The following is a 22,816-nucleotide window of genomic DNA, read 5'->3' as shown; positions in this document are numbered from 1 at the left end:
AATTAACTTCTTCAGGTTTACAGGCCTCTTTATTTTTTTCCTGTTTTATTTGTCTCCTTCTCTATCCTAGGACCGCAGAAAAGTTCCCAGGTTTGTCCAAGCTGAAACTGGTCTGCAGCAGCTGGGCTAGCAGAAAGCCACCTCCGCAGGGCAGGTGGAGAGCAGGCGATCAGAGCAGTGTGGGCTGCAGAGAAAGCAGAGGCTCAATAGGAAACCCCTGGGGGCACAGGCAAGACAGGTGAGGTGAAGGGGCTGAAGAGCGAATTCAGGCCTTAGGCTTCTGGGACACAGGTTTCCATGGAAAGCTTATGCCAGCCTGAGCTGCAAGGTTGCTGAGGCACTGCTGTGGGCCTGTGCCTCATATAGAGCTCCACAGATATTCTTGAACCGGTACTGTCCATTCACAAGCTGTAGTCAGGGACCTCAGGACAGCCCCTTTTCACTGTAGTCTCCCTCTCCACCCTCTTAAGGCTGTACTCACTTTAAAGGAGAGAAGCTTAAAGGGATTCCATCATCTATCACAGAGCATATATTGAAGGGTGCATTTCAAGTTGAGAGCCTTTAATTTCATAATTGGCACAGAGAGATCAAACTGAAACCATTCAAGTCAACCTTTCAGTCTTGCAGTGTGACCTTGCATAAAGGCAGGACTCCGGTGGAAGCCCTGACTCCCATTCAAGTTACAGGTCAGCCTGAGGCCAGAATTTAACAAAGTGTAAGACTGGAAGAAATTTGAGAGATAGTGAACCAAAGATGAGAGAACATGAGGGACATGTTGTTTGAATACATCTTCGTGAAAGGTTTTGACACAAGACTTTAATCATAGCTGGTAGGTCCATGACAGTACTGGTGGTAATACATTTTTATGGAAAACAAAGAAGCGTGGAATCTTAGATATGTAAAAAGAAAATCATAGTGAAGAATCAATATCATCTACTCAAAGACCTAGAAAGGGCCCAGAAGTCTTGGAAATTTCCCTGGGATTTTTTAAACCTGCTCATTTGCTTCTTTTTTTTAATTTTTTTTATTTTTTTATTTTTTAGAATTTTATTTTATTTTATTTTATTTTCATTTTTTTATTATACTTTAAGTTCTAGGGTACATGTGCATAACGAGCAGGTTTGTTACATATGTATACTTGTGCCATGTTGGTGTGCTGCACCCATCAACTCGTCAGCACCCATCAATTCATCATTTATATCATGTATAACTCCCCAATGCAATCCCTCCCCCCACCCCCCTCCCCATGATAGGCCCCAGTGTGTCATGTTCCCCTTCCCGAGTCCAAGTGATCTCATTGTTCAGTTCCCACCTATGAGTGAGAACATGCGGTGTTTGGTTTTCTCTTCTTGTGATAGTTTGCTAAGAATGATGGTTTCCAGCTGCATCCATGTCACTACAAAGGACGCAAACTCATCCTTTTTTATGGCTGCATAGTATTCCATGGTGTATATGTGCCACATTTTCTTAATCCAGTCTGTCACAGATGGACATTTGGCTTGATTCCAAGTCTTTGCTATTGTGAATAGTGCTGCAATAAACATATGTGTGCATGTGTCTTTGTAGTAGAATAATTTATAATCCTTTGGGTATATACCCAGTAGTGGGATGGCTGGGTCATATGGTACATCTAGTTCTAGATCCTTGAGGAATTGCCATACTGTTTTCCATAATGGTTGAACTAGTTTACAATCCCACCAACAGTGTAAAAGTGTTCCTATTTCTCCACATCCTCTCCAACACCTGTTGTTTCCTGATTTTTTAATGATTGCCATTCTAACTGGTGTGAGATGGTATCTCATTGTGGTTTTGATTTGCATTTCTCTGATGGCGCGTGATGATGAGCATTTTTTCATGTGTCTGTTGGCTGTATGAAAGTCTTCTTTTGAGAAATGTCTGTTCATATCCTTTCCCCACTTTTTGATGGGGTTGTTTGTTTTTTTTCTTGTATATTTGTTTGAGTTCTTTGTAGATTCTGGATATTAGCCCTTTGTCAGATGAGTAGATTGCAAAAATTTTCTCCCATTCTGTAGGTTGCCTGTTCACTCTGATGGTAGTTTCTTTTGCTGTGCAGAAGCTCTTTAGTTTAATTAGATCCCATTTGTCAATTCTGGCTTTTGCTGCCATTGCTTTTGGTGTTTTAGACATGAAGTCCTTGCCCATGCCTATGTCCTGAATGGTACTACCTAGATTTTCTTCTAGGGTTTTTATGGTATTAGGTCTAACATTTAAGTCTCTAATCCATCTTGAATTAATCTTCATATAAGGAGTAAGGAAAGGATCCAGTTTCAGCTTTCTACTTATGGCTAGCCAGTTTTCCCAGCACCATTTATTAAATAGGGAATCCTTTCCCCATTTCTTGTTTCTCTCAGGTTTGTCAAAGATCAGATGGCTGTAGATGTGTGGTATTATTTCTGAGGACTCTGTTCTGTTCCATTGGTCTATATCTCTGTTTTGGTACCAGTACCATGCTGTTTTGGTGACTGTAGCCTTGTAGTATAGTTTGAAGTCAGGTAGCGTGACGCCTCCAGCTTTGTTCTTTTGACTTAGGATTGCCTTGGCAATGCGGGCTCTTTTTTGGTTCCATATGAACTTTAAAGCAGTTTTTTCCAATTCTGTGAAGAAACTCATTGGTAGCTTGTTGGGGATGGCATTGAATCTATAAATAACCTTGGGCAGTATGGCCATTTTCATGATATTGATTCTTCCTATCCATGAGCATGGTATATTCTTCCATTTGTTTGTGTCCTCTTTGATTTCACTGAGCAGTGGTTTGTAGTTCTCCTTGAAGAGGTCCTTTACATCCCTTGTAAGTTGGATTCCTAGGTATTTTATTCTCTTTGAAGCAATTGTGAATGGAAGTTCATTCCTGACTTGGCTCTCTGCTTGTCTGTTACTGGTGTATAAGAATGCTTGTGATTTTTGCCCATTAATTTTGTATCCTGAGACTTTGCTGAAGTTGCTTATCAGCTTAAGGAGATTTTGGGCTGAGACGATGGGGTTTTCTAAATATACAATCATGTCATCTGCAAACAGGGACAATTTGACTTCTTCTTTTCCTAACTGAATACCCTTGATTTCTTTCTCTTGCCTGATTGCCCTAGCCAGAACTTCCAACACTATGTTGAATAGGAGTGGTGAGAGAGGGCATCCCTGTCTTGTACCAGTTTTCAAAGGGAATTTTTCCAGTTTTTGCCCATTCAGTATGATATTAGCTGTGGGTTTGTCATAAATAGCTCTTATTATTTTGAGGTACGTTCCATCAATACCGAATTTATTGAGCGTTTTTAGCATGAAGGGCTGTTGAATTTTGTCAAAAGCCTTTTCTGCATCTGTTGAGATAATCATGTGGTTCTTGACTTTGGTTCTGTTTATAGGCTGGATTATGTTTATTGATTTGCGAATGTTGAACCAGCCTTGCAGAAGGGATGAAGCCCACTTGATCATGGTGGATAAGCTGTTTGATGTGCTGCTGAATCCGGTTTGCCAGTATTTTATTGAGGATTTTTGCATCGATGTTCATCAGGGATATTGGTCTAAAATTCTCTTTTTTTGTTGTGTCTCTGCCAGGCTTTGGTATCAGGATGATGCTGGCCTCATAAAATGAGTTAGGGAGGATTCCCTCTTTTTCTATTGATTGGAATAGTTTCAGAAGGAATGGTACCAGCTCCTCCTTGTACCTCTGGTAGAATTCAGCTGTGAATCCATCTGGTCCTGGACTTTTTTTGGTGGGTAGGCTATTAATTATTGCCTCAATTTCAGAGCCTGCTATTGGTCTATTCAGGGATTCAACTTCTTCCTGGTTTAGTCTTGGGAGAGTGTAAGTGTCCAGGAAATTATCCATTTCTTCTAGATTTTCTAGTTGATTTGCGTAGAGGTGTTTATAGTATTCTCTGATGGTAGTTTGTATTTCTGTGGGTTCGGTGGTGATATCCGCTTTATCATTTTTTATTGCATCTATTTGATTCTTCTCTCTTTTGTTCTTTATTAGTCTTGCTAGCGGTCTGTCAATTTTGTTCATCTTTTCAAAAAACCAACTCCTGGATTCATTGATTTTTTGGAGGGTTTTTTGTGTCTCTATGTCCTTCAGTTCTGCTCTGATCTTAGTTATTTCTTGCCTTCTGCTAGCTTTTGAATGTGTTTGCTCTTGCCTCTCTAGTTCTTTTAATTGTGATGTTAGAGTGTCAATTTTAGATCTTTCCTGCTTTCTCTTGTGGGCATTTAGTGCTATAAATTTCCCTCTACACACTGCTTTAAATGTGTCCCAGAGATTCTGGTATGTTGTATCTTTGTTCTCATTGGTTTCAAAGAACATCTTTATTTCTGCCTTCATTTCATTATGTACCCAGTAGTCATTCAGGAGCAGGTTGTTCAGTTTCCATGTAGTTGAGTGGTTTTGAGTGAGTTTCTTAGTCCTGAGTTCTAGTTTGATTGTACTGTGGTCTGAGAGACAGTTTGTTATAATTTCTGTTCTTTTACATTTGCTGAGGAGTGCTTTACTTCCAATTATGTGGTCAATTTTGGAATAAGTGCCATGTGATGCTGAGAAGAATGTATATTCTGTTGATTTGGGGTGGAGAGTTCTATAGATGTCTATTAGTTCCGCTTGGTGCAGAGATGAGTTCAATTCCTGGATATCCTTGTTAACTTTCTGTCTGGTTGATCTGTCTAATGTTGACAGCAGAGTGTTGAAGTCTCCCATTATTATTGTATGGGAGTCTAAGTCTCTTTGCAAGTCTCTAAGGACTTGCTTTATGAATCTGGGTGCTCCTGTATTGGGTGCATATATATTTAGGATAGTTAGCTCTTCCTGTTGAATTGATCCCTTTACCTTTATGTAATGGCCTTCTTTGTCTCTTTTGATCTTTGATGGTTTAAAGTCTGTTTTATCAGAGACTAGGATCGCAACCCCTACTTTTTTTTGTTCTCCATTTGCTTGGTAGATCTTCCTCCATCCCTTTATTTTGAGCCTATGTATGTCTCTGCATGTGAGATGGGTCTCCTGAATACAGCAGACTGATGGGTCTTGACTCTTTATCCAGTTTGCCAGTCTGTGTCTTTTAATTGGAGCATTTAGTCCATTTACATTTAAGGTTAATATTGTTGTGTGTGAACTTGATCCTGCCATTATGATAGTAACTGGTTATTTTGCTCGTTAGTTGATGCAGTTTCTTCCTAGCCTCGATGGTCTTTACATTTTGGCATGTTTTTGCAATGGCTGGTACCAGTTGTTCCTTTCCATGTTTAGGGCTTCCTTCAGGGTCTCTTGTAAGGCAGGTCTGGTGGTGACAAAATCTCTAAGCATTTGCTTATCTGTAAAGGATTTTATTTCTCCCTCACTTATGAAACTTAGTTTGGCTGGATATGAAATTCTGGGTTGAAAATTCTTTTCTTTAAGAACGTTGAATATTGGCCCCCACTCTCTTCTGGCTTGTAGAGTTTCTGCTGAGAGGTCTGCTGTTAGTCTGATTGGCTTCCCTTTGTGGGTAACCCGACCTTTCTCTCTGGCTGCCCTTAAGATTTTTTCCTTCATTTCAACTTTGGTGAATCTGGCAATTATGTGTCTTGGAGTTGCTCTTCTGGAGGAGTATCTTTGTGGCGTTCTCTGTATTTCCTGAATTTGAATGTTGGCCTGCCCTACTAGGTTGGGGAAGTTCTCCTGGATGATATCCTGAAGAGTGTCTTCCAACTTGGTTCCATTTTCCCCCTCACTTTCAGGCACCCCAATCAGACGTAGATTTGGTCTTTTTACATAATCCCATACTTCTTGTAGGCTTTGTTCATTTCTTTTTCTTCTTTTTTCTTTTGGTTTCTCTTCTCACTTCATTTCATTCATTTGATCCTCAATCGCTGATACTCTTTCTTCCAGTTGATCGAGTCGGTTACTGAAGCTTGTGCATTTGTCACGTATTTCTCGTGTCATGGTTTTCATTTCTGTCATTTCGTTTATGACCTTCTCTGCATTAATTAGTCTAGCTGTCAATTCTTCCACTCTTTTTTCAAGATTTTTAGTTTCTTTGCGCTGGGTACGTAATTCCTCCTTTAGCTCTGAGAAGTTTGATGGACTGAAGCCTTCTTCTCTCATCTCGTCAAAGTCATTCTCTGACCAGCTTCGATCCATTGCTGGCGATGGGCTGCGCTCCTTTGCAGGGGGAGATGCGCTCTTATTTTTTGAATTTCCAGCTTTTCTGCCCTGCTTTTTCCCCATCTTTGTGGTTTTATCTGTCTCTGGTCTTTGATGATGGTGACGTACTGATGGGGATTTGGTATAGGTGTCCTTCCTGTTTGATAGTTTTCCTTCTGACAGTCAGGACCCTCAGCTATAGGTCTGTTGGAGATTGCTTGAGGTCCACTCCAGACCCTGTTTGCCTGGGTATCAGCAGCAGAGATTGCAGAAGATAGAATATTGCTGAACAGCGAGTGTACCTCTGTGATTCTTACTTTGGAAGCTTCCTCTCAGGGGTGTACTCCACCCTGTGAGGTGTGGGGTGTCAGACTGCCCCTAGTGGGGGATGTCTCCCAGTTAGGCTACTCAGTGGTCAGGGACCCACTTGAGCAGGCAGTCTGTCCGTTCTCAGATCTCAACCTCCGTGTTGGGAGATCCACTGCTCTCTTCAAAGGTGTCAGACAGAGTCGTTCGCGTCTGCTCAGGCCTCTGCTGTTTCCCCTGTTGTTTTTTAGCTGAGCCCTGCCCCCAGGGGTGGAGTCTATAGAGACAGGCAGGTTTCCTTGAGCTGCTGTGAGCTCCACCCAGTTCAAGCTTCCCAGCGGCTTTGTTTACCTACTTAAGCCTCAGCAATGGCAGGCGCCCCTCCCCCAACCTCGCTGCTGCCTTGCGGTTAGATCGCCGCAGACTGCTGTGTTACCAATGAGGGAGGCTCCGTGGGCGTGGGACCCTCCCGGCCAGGTGAGGGATATATTCTTCTGGTGTGCCCGTTGCTTAAAGCGCGGTATTGGGATGGGAGTTACCCGATTTTCCAGGTGTTGTGTGTCTCAGTTCCCCTGGCTAGGAAAAGGGATTCCCTTCCCCCTTGCACTTCCCAGGTGAGGCGATCCCTCGCCCTGCTTCAGCTCTCGCTGGTCAGGCTGCAGCAGCTGACCAGCACCGATTGTCCGGCACTCCCTAGTGAGATGTCCCCAGTACCTCAGTTGAAAATCCAGAAATCACCGGTCTTCTGTTTTGCTGGTGCTGGGAGTTGGAGACTGGAGCTGTTCCTATTCGGCCATCTTGCTCCGCCCCAGCTCATTTGCTTCTAAATAAACCAGCATCTCTCTAAAATGCCAAAGGTGAGGTGAAACAAACAAGCAAGCAAACACATGGTTTAAAACAATTGTTTTCCTGATTATATCAGGGAAAATGTCTTCTTACAGATTTTAGGGGTTCAAACATTTTAAAAATGTATTTTAAAGACAAATGTCACATTACATTATTGTTTTCTAGTATTTCTAGCAGTGCAAATAGTTAAATTTCCTCTAGGTTTAAATCTGACTTTATGGATTAATCTGTGAATCAATTGTAAGTAACATTATTACTATGAAAAATAAGTTTGAAGTTTTAGAATCATTCATTTATAAACAGAATATGGTTTTTACATTGGGGAATATCTTTAGTTATCAATTAAATACATGGTTGATAGAGTTCATGTTTAAAATTAAATGATTTTAGAATACAATAAAATCTTAGTAAATGTCAAGTTGTTAGTCATTAAAATGTGATTTGTAAGAATAGCATGCATTGTTTTCCAGTGGTGCAGGTTCAAACAACAACATAATTGCAATAATTAATAGATTTTTCATTAAAACGTCAGAATTACTTTTCTTCGTGAAATAAAGATTCCAAACTTCTCCATAAAATGTTGTTGTTATTCTGAACAACTGCTGCCACTATCTTAAGTCTCCAATGCAAAATAATAACAAAGAAAACCATCTTTCAAGAAGTAATAAAACCATATGACAAGTAATAAAGGGAAAAAAGCAAAATCCTAAGATGCCATATTGTTGAGTACAGATATTCAAGTTTAATAGCAGTTAAAAAAGCATGTTATTTCAGCAAGAAGAAAAGAAATATAAAAAGAGGCACAAATTTAGAAATTAGACCCAAACTAAATTTCAAATGCAATTTGAATAAGATAGTCCCCAACTTGTAATAGTATGATCTGTGATTTTTTGATTTATGATGGTGTGAAAATAGCATTCATTTTGAGAAACTGTGCTTTGTATTTTCATTAAAAAAAAAAAAAATTTTTTTTTGAGACAGAGTCTCGCTGTGTCACCCAGGCTGGAGTGCAGTGGCGTGATCTCAGCTCACCGCAACCTCCCTCTTGTGGGTTCAAGCAGTTTTCATGCCTCAACCTCTCCAGTAGCTGGGACTACAGGTGTGAGACACCACAACTGGCTAATTTTTGTACTTTTAGTAGAGAAGAGGTTTCACCATGTTGGCCAGACTAGACTCGAACTTCTGACCTCATGTGATTCACCTGCCTTGTCCTCCCAAAGTGCTGGGATTATGGGCATGAGCCCCCATGCCCAGACAATTCAAATTTTTAAATAATAACTTTATTATAGAATAGTCTCTGTGTTAAGTGATTTTTTCTCAATTGTAGATTAGTGTAAGTGTTCTGAGCATGTGTGAGGTAGGTGAGGCTGAGTTATGATGTTCACTTTGTTAGGCATATTAAATGCATTTTCAACTTACATTTTTCACTGAAGATGAGTTTATTGGGCTGTAATCCTATCATAAGACAAGGAGCATCTGTATAGAGATTATGGCCGTAGATTCTCAAATTGTATGAATGAATTGTACCATGGTAATGAGAATATGATGTGGTGAGAAAAAAAATATTGATTTCCACCTAGAGTCTTGGAGTTTTATTACAGACTGTTATGAAGATACTACAGAGTGGGTCTTTGCATCTTTCATTCAGTTTCCCCTAATGGTTCCATCTTACGTAATTATAGTACAGTATCAAAACTATAATAGGAAACGGATGTTGGTACAATGTGTATCAGTCTGTTTTGTGTTACTATAGAGGAATATCCGAGGCTGGGTATACTTATAAGGAAAATAGGTTTATTTGGCTTATGGTTCTGCAGGCTATACAAGAAGCATGGTGACAGTACCTGCTTCTGGTGAGGGCCTCAGAAGGTTTACACTCATAGCAGATGGTGAAGGGAACCTGGCATGTCACATGAAAAGAAAACGAGAGAGAAAAGATGACAGGCTCATTTTAAAAAAGAATTTCAACTTTTATTTTAGATTCAAGGAGTACATGTGCAGGTTTTTTACATGGTATATTGTGTAATGCCGGGGTTTGGGGTACAATGGTTCCCATCACCCAGGTACTGAGTACCCAATAAATAATTTTTCAACCCTCGTCTTCCCTTCCTCTCACCCTCCACTAGTAGTTCCTAGTATCTATTGTTGCCAACTTTATGTCCATGAGTAGTGCCCGACATTTAACTCCCACTTAAAAGTGATAACATGTGGTATTTGGTTTTCTGTTCTGCATTAATATGTTTAGGATAATGGCCTCCAGCTGCATCCATATTGCTGCAAAGGACATGATTCCATTCTGTTTTATGGCTGTGTTATATTCTATGGTGTATATGTACCACATTTTAAAAAATCCAGTCCACCACTGATAGACAGTAGGTTGATTCTATGTTGTTATTATTGTGAATCGTGCTGTGACAACATACAAATGCATGTGTCTTTTTGGTAAAACATTTATGGTCTTTTGAATATTTACCCAGTAATGGTATTGCTGGGCTGAATGGTAGTTCTGTTGTATGTTCTCTGAGAAATCTCCAAACTGCTTTCCACAGTGCCTGAACTAATTTCCATTCCCACAAACAGTGTACAGAGTTCCGTTTTCTCTGCAGCCTTGCCAGCATCTGTTTTTTGACTTTTTAATAATCACCATTCTGGCTGATATGAGATGGTGTCTCATTGTGATTTTATGTTTCTCTGATGATCAGTAATGTGGAACATTTTTTCATATGTTTGTTGGCTGCTTGTATATCTTCCTATGAGAAGTATCTGTTTATGTCTTTTGCCCACTTTTTAACGGTTTGTTGTTGATGATTAGTTTAAGTTCCTTATAGATTCTGGATATTAGACCTTTGTCAGATGCATAATTTGTAAATATTTTCCATTCTGTAGGTTGTCTGTTAACTCTGTTGATAGTTTCTTTTACTGTGCAAAAGGTCTTTAGTTTAATTAGGTTCTACTTGTCAATTTTTGTTTTTGTTGCTATTGCTTTTGAGGACTTAATCATAAATTCTGTACCAAGGTCAACATCCAGAATGGTGTTTCCTGGGTTTTCTTTTGGGATTCTTAAAGTCTGAGGTCTTATATTTAAATCTTTAATCCATTTTGAGTCAATTTTTGTATATGGTAAAAGGTAGAGGTTCAGTTTCATTTTTCTGTAGATGGATAGTCAGCTCTCATAGCATCATGTATTGGATAGGGAGTCCTTTCCCCATTGCTTATTTTTGTTGACTTTGTTGAAGATCAGATGACTGTAGGTGTGTGGCTTTATTTCTGGGTTCTCTAAACTGTTTCATTGGTCTATGTGTCTGTTTTGGTACCAATTCCATGCTGCTTTGGTTATTGTAGCCATATAGTATAGTTTGAAGTCAGGTAACGTGATGCCTCTGGCTTTGTTCTTTTTGCTTAGAATTGCTTTGGCTATTCAGGCTCTTTTGGTTCCATATGAATTGCAGAATAGTTTTTTTCTGGTTCTGTGAAAAATGACCTTGGTAGCTTGATAGGAATAGTGTTGAATCTGTGGTTTGCTTAGGAGAGTATGGCCGAACATTTTAAACTGTATTGACTCTTCCAGTCCATGAGCATGGAATGTTTTTCTATTTGGGTCATCTGTGATTTCTTTCAGCAGTGTTTTGTAATTCTCCTTGTAGAGGTCTTTCACTTCCTTGGCTATATGTATTCCTAGGTATGTTATTATTATTATTACTATTTTAGCTATTGTAAATGGGATTGCATTCTTGATTTGGCTCTCAGCTTGAATGTTGCTGGTGTGTAGACATGCTATTGACTTTTGTACATTGATTTTGTGCCCTGAAACTTTACTAAAGTAATTTATTAGTCCCAGGAGCCTTTGGGCAGAGTCTTTAGGGTGTTCTAGGTAAAAAATCGTATTGTCAGTTAAGCGAGATAGTTTGATTTCCTCTTTTCTTACTTGGATGCCTTTTTAAAAAAATTATACTTTAAGTTCTAGGGTACATGTACACAATGTGCATATGTATTGTTACATATGTATACATGTGCCATGTTGGTGTGCTGCACCCATTAACTCATCATTTACATTAAGTATATCGCCTTTTATTTCTTTCTCTTGCCTGATTGCTCTAGCTAGGATTTCTCAGGCTGTTATGAACAATCAGATAATTAACAGAGCAAGAACTCACTCATTACCATGGGGATGGTGGCCACCCATTCATGAGGAATCTACCTCCATGAGGCAAACACGTCCCACTAGATTCTACCTCCAACACTGGGGATCACGTTTCAGTGTGAGATTTGGAGACTTATCCAAACTATGCCAATGTACACGTGTAGTTCTATGTCATTTCATCACATGTGTATATTCATGGAACTTCCACTACAGTCAAAATATGGAACTATTCCATCACCACAAAGATCTTCCTCTTGCTCTTCCTTTAAATCACACCTGCTTCTCTTCCCCCGCCCCTGCCATCCCTAACCCCTGACGACTATTAATTGTTTTTCATCTCTATAATTTTGTCAGTTCAGGAATGTGATATAATGGAATCACACAGTATGGGATCCTTTGGGAGAGGCTTTTCTTTTTTCCCACATGGCATAATGCCTGTAGGATGCACAACAGCTAAGTAGTGTGTATCAATATTTCACTCATTTTTATTGAGCAGAATTATTTATTCTAATAATGCCTTTTGGCTCCTCTAGATTTGGTTTCTGGCATGGTCTCTTGTTTCAGTGAGGTATAGGAAAAATCTTTTAGCTATCACTAATACATTGGAGGAGTTCTGTAGATAGCGTAAACTGAATACTAGGGGAAATGGAGATATATTTCAAAATCTTTCATACTCATGGAGCATAAGTACTTGGAGAAATAAACACGTAACATTTAAATATGTAAATATTTAAAACTAATCGATTTGAAATTTAAGATTCAAGAGATGTTACGAGAAGCGTTATATAAAATACTGCTAATAATGGAAGTAGAAAAACAGGATTAGATTGTTTTTAATAACAAAGACTAGTGAGAAGAATATGTTTCCGTTAGAAATTGTTTTTCAAAGAAAAACAATCTATGTGATTTTTTTACCATGACATATTTAAATGTTTAGGCTTTTCATTGAAACGTTTTCATAAATAGCACGAGTAGAAACATTAATTGGATAAACTTTGAATTTCCTTCAAAACATGCAATTTAGAGTTGAGACATTGGGAATGATACCAAAATCTACCACCTGGTGGCAGTATATCCTAACTGCATACTTCAAAAGTAGGCAGGTGTTGCGAGGGGTGGGAGAGGGCGGCAACTTTGTGAATGCTGAACCTGGTAACAAGTTTGTACTTTAAGTCCAAAGACTTCACACCAAGTAGTTGAAGTTGGGTAGGTGTTTCTATCAGTGGCTAGACAAAGGATGCAGGAGACATGTTGTACTTTAATGAAGAAAAATCTTTGAAAACTATTCTGGCCCAAATTAGTTTTCCAAATTCCAAACTAACACTAGAGCATGCCTGAACATTTCCTGAACAGTGTAATGTTAATAAGTGAATGGAAGTGGAACTCACAATGGCCTTTTAATAGAGCTCTTTCATATAGCAGTTCTCAGCGTGTTTGTGGCACCATGCCAAAACGCAGCACAGTAAAAGAGCCTCTAAAGAGTGAAGAAATTATGCAGCTTCCCCTACCCCTGGCAGAATACTAGAGGTTTATTTTCTTTAGTGGGTAACATAGAAGGTTTCTGAAAAAGGATTCTTCAGTTACAGTTGAAAATGGAGATTCTGTACTGTCAGCAGTTCGATTAAGTGCACACAGGCGTGCATGATGCTGATACTCTCTTTTCCTCTTCTCTTACTAGGCTCCTAGCATCAAATAACCGGTCTGCTCTCCTTAGAACAGGAGAATGGAAGAACTTTCTCTAGAAAGTCTGGCCAATGGAAGAGCAAAGCTCTGAAAATATTAACATCACTGGTTTTCCAATGAAATGGCACAGTCAGCTCACCTTATGATAACATGAATCCTTGAGAGGATTAACCCATGTACTCAATGAATCAACTCATTAGTTTCCCACTCTCAAATAAGAACAGAAAACTGAGAGTTGCCAGAAATAGCTGAGGAAAGTCTCTTACATAAAAAACAGAGAGTAAGAAAATGAGAGAGTAAAAAAGAAGTTTGGAGGAAACAGAGACTATAAGGAGGAAAACATTTTAGAAATATCATCACAAATGTGCTCAGCTACAAGGAGATGTTGTAATCATGAAACAAGAACAGGTGCAGTTAAACATGGACATGCAGGACACAGATACCTTTTTGAAGTTAAAAATATAACTAAAAATTCTACTGGAAGTATTAGAAAATAAAACAGAAAGCAAAACTAAGAAAAATAAATGGAAAAATGGGAGAAATAAGAGGATCAGCAAGCACAGTTTCTGTCTTATCTGTTGAATAGCAAGTTTCAGAAGCAGAGTAAATAGAAATGGAGAAAGATGAGAGTTATCAAGGCAATAATTTAAGGAATTTTCCTAGAACTGATACAAATGAGTTGTCAGGCAGATGGTCTTACTGAATGCCTAGAAAAATAGGCAAAATTCAGCCCTTGTAGAGGCAAATTATTAGAAGACTAGCAGCAAAGAAAATACCTATATCTTTCTTGAGTATCACTGTCCAATAAAGTTGCCACAAACCACATGTGATGATGGAGCTTTTGATATGCAGCTAGTCCAAACAAACATGCAATAGGTGTGAAATACATGTTGTATTTTGAAGACCTGGATTTTAAAGGCTTGTAAAATGCTTTCTTACAATGATTTATATTGATCACTTCTTAACGATAACATCTGGATATATTTGGTTAAATAAAATGCTAAAATTAATTTCACCTGTTTCTTTTTAACATTTTAAAACATGCTACTAAAATTGTAAAATTGCACGTGTGGCTAACATTTGTAGGTTACCTTGTATTTCAATTGATCAGTGCTCTTCTAGAGGAAATAAAAACCGCCAAGAAAGAATCATGAATCATGTGAGTTCTCCATGATCCTAGAAGCTAGAACACAAAATTCTGAAGGAAAAATCATTTTCCATCTACAGTTTTATAATCAGGACAATTATCAACCAAGAATGCAAAAAACATAAAGATATTCTTAGGTATGTAGGTTCTCAAAAAATTTCCCCTGAATACTTCCAATCTTAGGGAAATACTGGCAAATATTCTCTATTACAATAAGTAACCTAAGAATGAGAAAGGTATGGGATTAAAAAGAATAGGAAAATCAATACTTTGCTATTTTATTTCTGATAGAGGAGAGAAGAAAGGAATGTCCAGGAGGGATAAAGGCATAGCAAGCAACAGGTTCATGTGAGCACTCTTCATAGGTCTCCAGGAGATATTTCTTCAAGAAGATGAAATTGAGATATTACTTTATGTGTCTCTGTTTCCTGAGGGAAGATACAGGATTGGGAGAAACTTTGGGGTTAAATTAGTGCTAATTACGTAGAAAATTAAACAATTATACAATGATTAACTGCAGGACAGAGAGTTGTACAGTAAATGAAAGCAATTGGTTTACTGCATATCTCATTTGAGAATAGTGTTACTGTAGTCCTGTAAATATTGAATATCGATCAATTGAAATTATGGTATAACTCTATGGGAGAGTAGGGAGATGAAAAAGAGGAAATGTAGAGGGGTAAGGGAAGAAATGAAGCTTCGTCTTCATCTGCCATAATGGATAATCTTTTCACAAAATTAAAACTGACTAATCAAGAATTAGCAAACATGTTACTTAATGATATCAAATCAATTTCTTAAAATATCAGCTTTAATAGAATTGAATGTGGCTGCTTGTAGAGAGGAGAAAATGGGACAAGGAGAAGTGGTCAGGAAAATTGCTATTTTATTTAACAACATTAATGGACTATTTAACCTTAAACTATAGTCATATGTAACTTAGACTTTTATAAAAACTGATATATAAAAAATAAATAGAACTGTGGTAATCTGAGGTTTCATCATGTCCAAAGTCTGCAAGTCATTCTAATGACCCATAGGCCTAAGAAGGCCCAGTGTGCCAGAAAGTTATCAGGCAGAAACGTAGCTTGCATTTTTGATTGTGTAATAAATTAATGAGTCTGCAAATCTGGGGGAAAGTAAGCAAGGAGTTGCCCTTTTAAAAACTGGGATAGACTATCCTCTGTATCTAGGTAGCTGGGAACATGCTTATAGCGTGGATAAAAGGACATGACTAGCCAAGAATCCAAGCCCACAATTCAGAGAAATCCTTGGTTCATTCTTGGGTTAGGGAATCTTCTCCAGGTGTATTTATTTTCAGGTTTTGTTGTTGTTGTTGTTGTTGTTGTTCAGTTTGAAAGCAGATACTGTTTATTAACCAACCAGCTTAGAAAAATAATCATGGTAGACACCTTAGTTCATTCTTCTAATAAGCCTGTTGATCTGGTCCTCCCTCTTGCCATCATCTCCTCTTTCTACAAAATAGATGGTCTTTTTCTTTATTCCGCCTCATGGAGAGGATAATATGAAGGACCACAGGAAGTTATTTGCTTCTTTGAAGCATTTTCCAACAGCATAGATCTCATGAATCAAATCCTCCATGCAGATGATGCCATATTTACCAGGAGATCGAGCAATCAAAGCATGATCTGTCAAAGCAAGTTCTCTTATTGATTTTGCCATAATGACGCTTGTAGATTAGTTCATTTACTGACTTTAGATTTGGGTACTGCCATGCAATCTATGACTCGACAATCCTCAGCATGTTAATTGAAGCCTTGTTGATCTTCACAAAGGTTCCATTGAAGATTTGATGACGGCGAAGTAGCTGCAACACCTTTCGGACCTTTGGGCTCACACCATTGATACCTCTGATCTTGATGACAAATGACAATTTGGGTTCAGCAGGTACATAGAAGTTGCCAGCTTTTCTTGCCATCCTCGCCATTCAAATTTCAGTTCTGTACATCTGCCTATATTCCTTGTGATAGTGCTTCGCTTTTTCTTAGATAAACTTCCTCCTTTTGCCTTTTGAAGCATCTTTTGGGTAAACTTCTTTCTCAGGCGCTTGATCTTCTGCTCTGTGAAATTCGTTCTCATTTTCTTAAGGGTTTCTGGCACAGCAGAAACCTCCTTCTTCTCTTCTACACCCTCCATGGTTCCGATCGGAAAAACAGGAAGTTCTATTTTCTGATTTTTAAAGAAATGTTTACAACATTATGGGGCATTAGAGGAAGTCAGAAGCTTGCAGCTACAAAATGGAAAGAATACACATTTGTCTCAGTTGAGGGGAGACTCGTGTGTGTGTTCCAAAATCTTTTCTCTTTGCAATATAACAATCTCTTGGTAAATAATAAGTTGCCATTTTCTTTAAAGTGAATTATTTAGGAGATGTGGTTCTTCTCAATGATTTTGAAACTGTCTTAAAATAAATTAGTTGCTGTGTGTATAAACAACAGTTCTTTCACATCATTAGGAAACATTTTAACCAGTTTTGTTGTTAGTGAGAACAATTACATAAGTTGGTTAGATGCATTAGACAAAGGGTTTTGGTTAAATACAAGTCTGGGTCACTTTGCATCTCCTTCTAATTTAAATTAGATTTAAATTTCCAAAACACCCACTCAGTTACTTCAGGAGATTAGGTGGAAGAACATGAATGAATCAGCACAAATATATCAATATTCTTCATGAATTTGGGATGCTCTGGTAGAATGTGTATTTCTGTGGAGATGAGAATAACTGAGACCATTGTCATGGTCTTGAATGACTGGGATTCTATTAATTCAGCAACATTCTGTGCTTATGTATAAACTATTCATAGCAACTGACCCATTGACATTTTTGTAAAGCCATTTTTGACACTCTATTAAAGCTTACATTTGTTTATATATAGAGTGAATATTTTAGCATATTGAAGCCTGTTTTTAAAAGAGAAAGTAAGATTTATTTATTCTACGATCAGTTATTTTAAAAACAAAGGAATTGCAATTAGCACTTGAGCCTGGAAAAGCTCCTCACATAGCAAATTGCCAAGGAATTCCTTCTTAAGAAGCAACAGAGTTATTACAGATTCCTGTCCTCAGTCTGCTCCCTATCTATAAGCTCCTGATCTATGGTATATTTCCTGAATAGTCAGTAAGGTTGCTGCAGAGAAAATTGCCCTCAGTGCTGCATAGTGGAAATAATGCTAGAAGTAGAATCAAGCTGGCTTGCTGCATAATCTCAGCAAAAACACACAGATAGCATCTCTGGGTTTTTAAGAAAATAAAAAGAAAGGCCAAAGAATAGAAAATAAATTTTTAAAATATGTATTTAACAAATCACTTGTATTAAGAACGTATTAAAAACCCTTATGGCTAAATAATAAGATAAAAAAATCCCAATTAAAAATGGGCAAAAGATTTTAACACACTTCATCAAAGAACATACCCAAATGGCCAACAAATACATAGAGATGTTCAACGCCGTTGTTAATTACCCACATTCAAATTAACCTCCATAATAAGATATTACCACATATTAGAGTTTAACAAGAGTGATATATAGTACAGAAAATCAGGAACAATTTGACTCTTGTCTATACCCTGATGGACTGTTTAAATTGTCTTTTAGAAATTCTGTTTTTCCCAGAAGAATATCTAGTTTTCCTTTAGGAAGAGCATCTCCATCTAGTTGTCATCTCAGATTTTCTTAGAACCAAAAAGCATGCCCTAGTGCAAAATATTTCTACTCTCTTTAGGTTCTGGTATATTTTTATAGCCAGAAATCCTTCAACATAATTTCTGACAAAAACAGGACATCCCACCCCAGAAGAATTTGGATAAAATTCTCATTGCAAGGTTTGTCTTAACTCTTTCAATGAGAGAAAGAATCTATGGATTTTAACACTGAGGAGATTCTCGGATGACTCCTCTGAGAAGGGAATTGACACAACCCAGAAAATGTATTGAGCATTCAAGTGTAAGTAGAAGATATCTGTGGTTCCTCTCCCATATTATGAATCGTAAGTAACCATCAGAAGGCCCATCGCCACCTGCCTGTTTAGGATTTCCGACCCGGGACAGTGGATGGAGAGCCTTGCCTTAGCTTTGAACTTCTAAAACACCCAGGCTCATGGTACAGTATAGTGTATGGAGACAAGTGATAAGTGTCAAAATTTGTATCTTTTCACATAAGGCTTGGATGGTAGGAGGTTTTTAAGAAGAAAAGCATACCTGGAAAAACTTTATATTCTAAGGGTTAACCTATAGATTAAGTGTCTTATGTTTGTTTTTTCATATCCACCATTATGAAGTATTAGGTCCGAGAGATCTGTTTGGAAAAACCAGTGAAATAATCATAAGGACAATTCTAGGAGTGAAATATTTATCTGCTCCTATTTTTTGATGACTTAGACTCATTAAGCAATTTCAGCACAAATGGGCAATGTTCTCAACAAATATTATAAAAAAGATATTGAAAAGGATGGGTGAAGAGAAACAATTGGGGAAATAAGCATTTGTAAGAACATAAAATGTTGAGAAAAGCTAAACACATGAAAATATTTTATTAACGCTTATGTTCCTATAAATTAGGAGAGTTGAGGTCTAATAAGAATGTTAAACATTAAAGCTAAAATTTACAATTTGAAATAAGAGAAATCAAATTGAAAATAAAGGCTAAAACCAAATTCTAAAAGACATTTCTAAAGAAGCAGTAAAAATTTCAGGCAAAATGACAAAACCCAGTGGGATGAGAGCCTGAAGCTGTTATTCTAGATGAGATTAAGGATAAGGAAGAATTAAGAGCTAAAAATGTGGAAGTAAGAAAAAAAAGCTTAAAGGGGAAAATTTTGAGAAAATTTGAAATATAGAAAATAAGTCATTTTGACATATTACCAGAATTATTCCTCAAAATGGAATAATCCTATGAGGATTTGTAAAATGGCCATTCTTTAAAAAATTTTACATTGCAATTACAGAAGGATGATTCCCTTGTAGAGGGGTGGGCCATTGGATAGTGAAAGGCAGGTCAGGGGTGTCAAGGTGCCCCAACCCAGTCCCGGGATGGTGGGATCTAGGTAGCCCCATGATGAGAACAGAGGGGACAACATGGAGTCAGTCTTGTTGGAAAGGCAGACTTTGTGATAGCTCTTGCTTGATTTTATATCTTGGTGGGCCATCAGATTCTGATTTAATGCAAATACATTCCATTCCTTTAAATATATACACTCTCTTACATATGTATTATGAATAAAAAAGAACTTCTTTAGAATAGGTCTGGGCTCACTCATGTTTTTATATATTACTGTATCCTTTTGTTGCTGTTCTCCAAACTCTAGAGGTACTATTCAGACAGAAGAAATCAATTTCAGACATTATGGGTTAACAATTGCCAACTCACTGGGCTAAGAGTTTGCAGATGAGTCACATAGCCTAAAAGAGACACAGACAAACAGACAGAGACACAGGCAGACTTACTGAGACGTGGGAAGAGAGAAAAGCAGAGAGAGGATGAAGTGTTAGCACAGAAAAGAAAACAGTAACATCCTTGATTTGGGCCAAGATTTTGCAACCAACTTCCTGAGGTGCATCTGACGTCTGCCACTGAGATGTCTATTGCAGCAAAAAACCCAGAGGCTCCACAGCACCATCCACAGGGATGGTGATTTGTTGGGAAAAATGGACAGAAGGGAGAGAAGTAATCCTGGTTTCTCAATGCAAACAAATAAGGAAAAACAAAAAGGATGGATTTCCTGGCGGCAGTACCAGGGAATTAGGGTTTTTCAGTTCATCTACAGAACATACTGGAGAAAAGTGACCAATATCTAAATATTCCATTTGCTTATAGAAATAAAAAAGTATCAGTTGTTAAAGTATATTTTTCTGAAAACTGAACATGAGAAGAAATTATGTAACTGTCATACTAGGACAGTTCTATTTAATTAGCAATTAGTACAAGGCAAACATACTTCAAGAAAATTATTTTAAAAGGCAGGATTGTATAGTGCTGTCCATTTCATGAAATTTATGTCTTCCAAAATATATAAAATTGTGAAATTTGTACAGCTGGTGTTCAGCAGCTCTGATCTTTCTTTATTATTATTATTTATTTTTGAGACAGAGTTTCACTCTTGTTGCTCAGGCTGGCATGCAATGGTGTGATCTTGGCTCACTGCAACCTCCTCCTCCTCGGTTCAAGCAATTCTCCTGCTTCAGCCTCCCAAGTAGCTGGGATTACAGGCACGCGCCACCATGCCCTGCTATTTTTTGTATTTTTATTAGAGACTGGGGTTTCGTCACGTTCACCAGGCTGGTTACGAACTCCTGACCTCAAGTGATCTGCCCGCCTGGGCCTTCCAAAGTGCTGGGATTATAGGCATGAGCCTCGGCACCTGGCCTGATCTTTTCTTTCTTTAGAGCTCCTTCGTGCCCTTCGTGCCATTTCATCCTCCTCTACAATGTGTGATGGCGCCCAGTGCCGTTGAGAGCCCAGTCCTCCCCTAAATGAGCAATTTGTTATGGGAACCATTTACACTTTTGTATCAAGGAGTTTACAAGTCACTGCCTCAATTCTATATTTTAAGACATATATTTTTCTACATAAAATATTTGCTTTGGCTAAAGAGCTTTTACTCACCTATGAGCAGCTGAGCAGGGGGTATTTCAGAAGGCAGAGGGTACTTCCAGTGCACCTAAAACTCTACCTCTAAAAGAACTGGTTTTGTCAGTGAGGAAGGCCTAAAATGGTAGTTTATTTTCCAAAAGCGAAGCAAACGAACAAAATATCAGAGGATATAATACATGTATGTGTGTGTGGTACATGTATGTTTGTATATGATACATAGCTCCGGTGAAAAGCTCATCTTTCTGTCCTTTGTCTAGATGGCTTGTACAGAGGCTAAATGGAATGCTATTTGGTTTCCTCAGGTCATAGCAACCTAGCATGGGGGTTGCAGAGGCAAGAGACTTAGATGAACTGTCTGACATTCATTTGGCACCAAATTTTGAGCGGTGTGTTTAATGCCATCACACAGTCTTCTAAATTAAACTGCTGAGTGTATCTCAAGTTTGAAATGAGTCTTAAATATCACGGTAGCAAAATGGTGCTTTGAGAGAGGCTCCCAAAGCACTGAATGCTTAGGGAATAGATTTTAAGTCCTCATAATAGAACCAGATAGGCATTAGACTGGTGTGCGTGTTCCTTCTCTGCAGTCCTTCCAGCAGCTTCTGAACTCTCTGCCTTTGCCTGCCTTGCAGGAGGGAAGCTGAGAACCCCTTCCTGCCTGCACTGCCCTGGAGCTCAGGTGGGTTGCAAGGCCCCAGTGAGGTTGAATAGAGAATGCACAGCTAGAGCATGGTTTACAGAACAGGACAAACTGGATGGCGTACCTATGATGATACATGTTGTTAGGATAATATTCAACCCGTAAATAAAAGACATTGAGAGAATGGAGTTAAAATAATTTTATCATTAGTGAGCATCTTAGTTTGTGGGAGTTCACATAAAATATCTCTGCCTGCAGCATTCTTGCTCAGTTACACTCACCTCCATCACTCCATGCACACATTAATTCGACTTCTTATTATATCAGATCAGTGGATCAAGTGTTTATCTAAGGCTTGTTACAGGGCCAGCCCTGTGCTGGGGACTATGGGAGCACTTTAGGAAGTCAGATGATACATTTCCTTGCTAAGGCAATCACAAGCCTGTTGGGGAAGAGACCCCTTAGTAGAACCATGCTAGATTTTATTTTGCATATCAATGTTTAGAAACTTTGTGACATATCAGCTGTTCTTGAAAGTCTATTTATACAATTGCACATTGCCCTGAAGGGCACGGGAAAATATTTGGGAGGAGAAGGTATATGTGATTTTCCCAGGGCCTCTGATTATCTAAGCTAAAGTTTACCTGAAAAAATAGCCGCGATGGCTTCCTCTCAAGGCACCTTTTCCCTCTCTGTCAACCAGCCTTTGTATATCCATTCTGCATGGAAAAATCCTAGGAACCAGTTCTTCTTTGCTTGCCTACTTGGGATTCTTGAAAAGTGTCTATGCAACTTCTGATCATTGTTCAGTGTGGGATTTTCATAAAGATCATATTTTGGGTCTCACCAGTGTTTCGTATCTACCCACTGCCTTAGCTTTCACTGGTTTTAAGGCAGTGATTTTCGAGTGGTGTTTGTAGATCCCTGGGGGTCTTCAAGACCCTTCTGCATGCTCCACAAGGCCCATACTGCTTTCATAATACGAGGTGTTATTTGATCCTTTCACTGTGGATAGTTGCACCAGTGGTGCAGAAGTCAATGGTAGGCAAAGCAGCTGGTGCCTTTGCACTAGATCAAAACAGTGGTACCAGCCTATAGTTGGGTCATTGTGTTATCACCACCAGGTACTCAGAGTTAAAAAAAGTTGTACTTAAGAATGTCCTGATGAAATAGCAAATGCATTCATTTAAAACATTTTATATTTAATTTTCATGGGTACATAGCAGGTGTATATATATGGGACACATGAGATATTTTGATACAGGCATATAATACATTATAACACATCAGGGTAAATGGGACTATCCATCACTTCAAACA

The 22,816-nt window shown here is 38.4% G+C and overlaps 1 pseudogene; it reads right to left on the bottom strand.

The window, feature by feature from the left end:
* Positions 1-15,618: 15,618 nt before the first annotated feature.
* LOC115898142 lies at positions 15,619-16,404 on the bottom strand (annotated as a pseudogene).
* Between the last annotated feature and the right edge of the window lie 6,412 nt (positions 16,405-22,816).

This window comes from Rhinopithecus roxellana, chromosome 6 (genome assembly GCF_007565055.1).
Source record: "Rhinopithecus roxellana isolate Shanxi Qingling chromosome 6, ASM756505v1, whole genome shotgun sequence".
NCBI lineage: Eukaryota > Metazoa > Chordata > Mammalia > Primates > Cercopithecidae > Rhinopithecus > Rhinopithecus roxellana.
The sequence above is the reverse complement of the archived record's forward strand: the minus strand, read 5'-3'. Positions and strand labels throughout refer to the sequence as shown.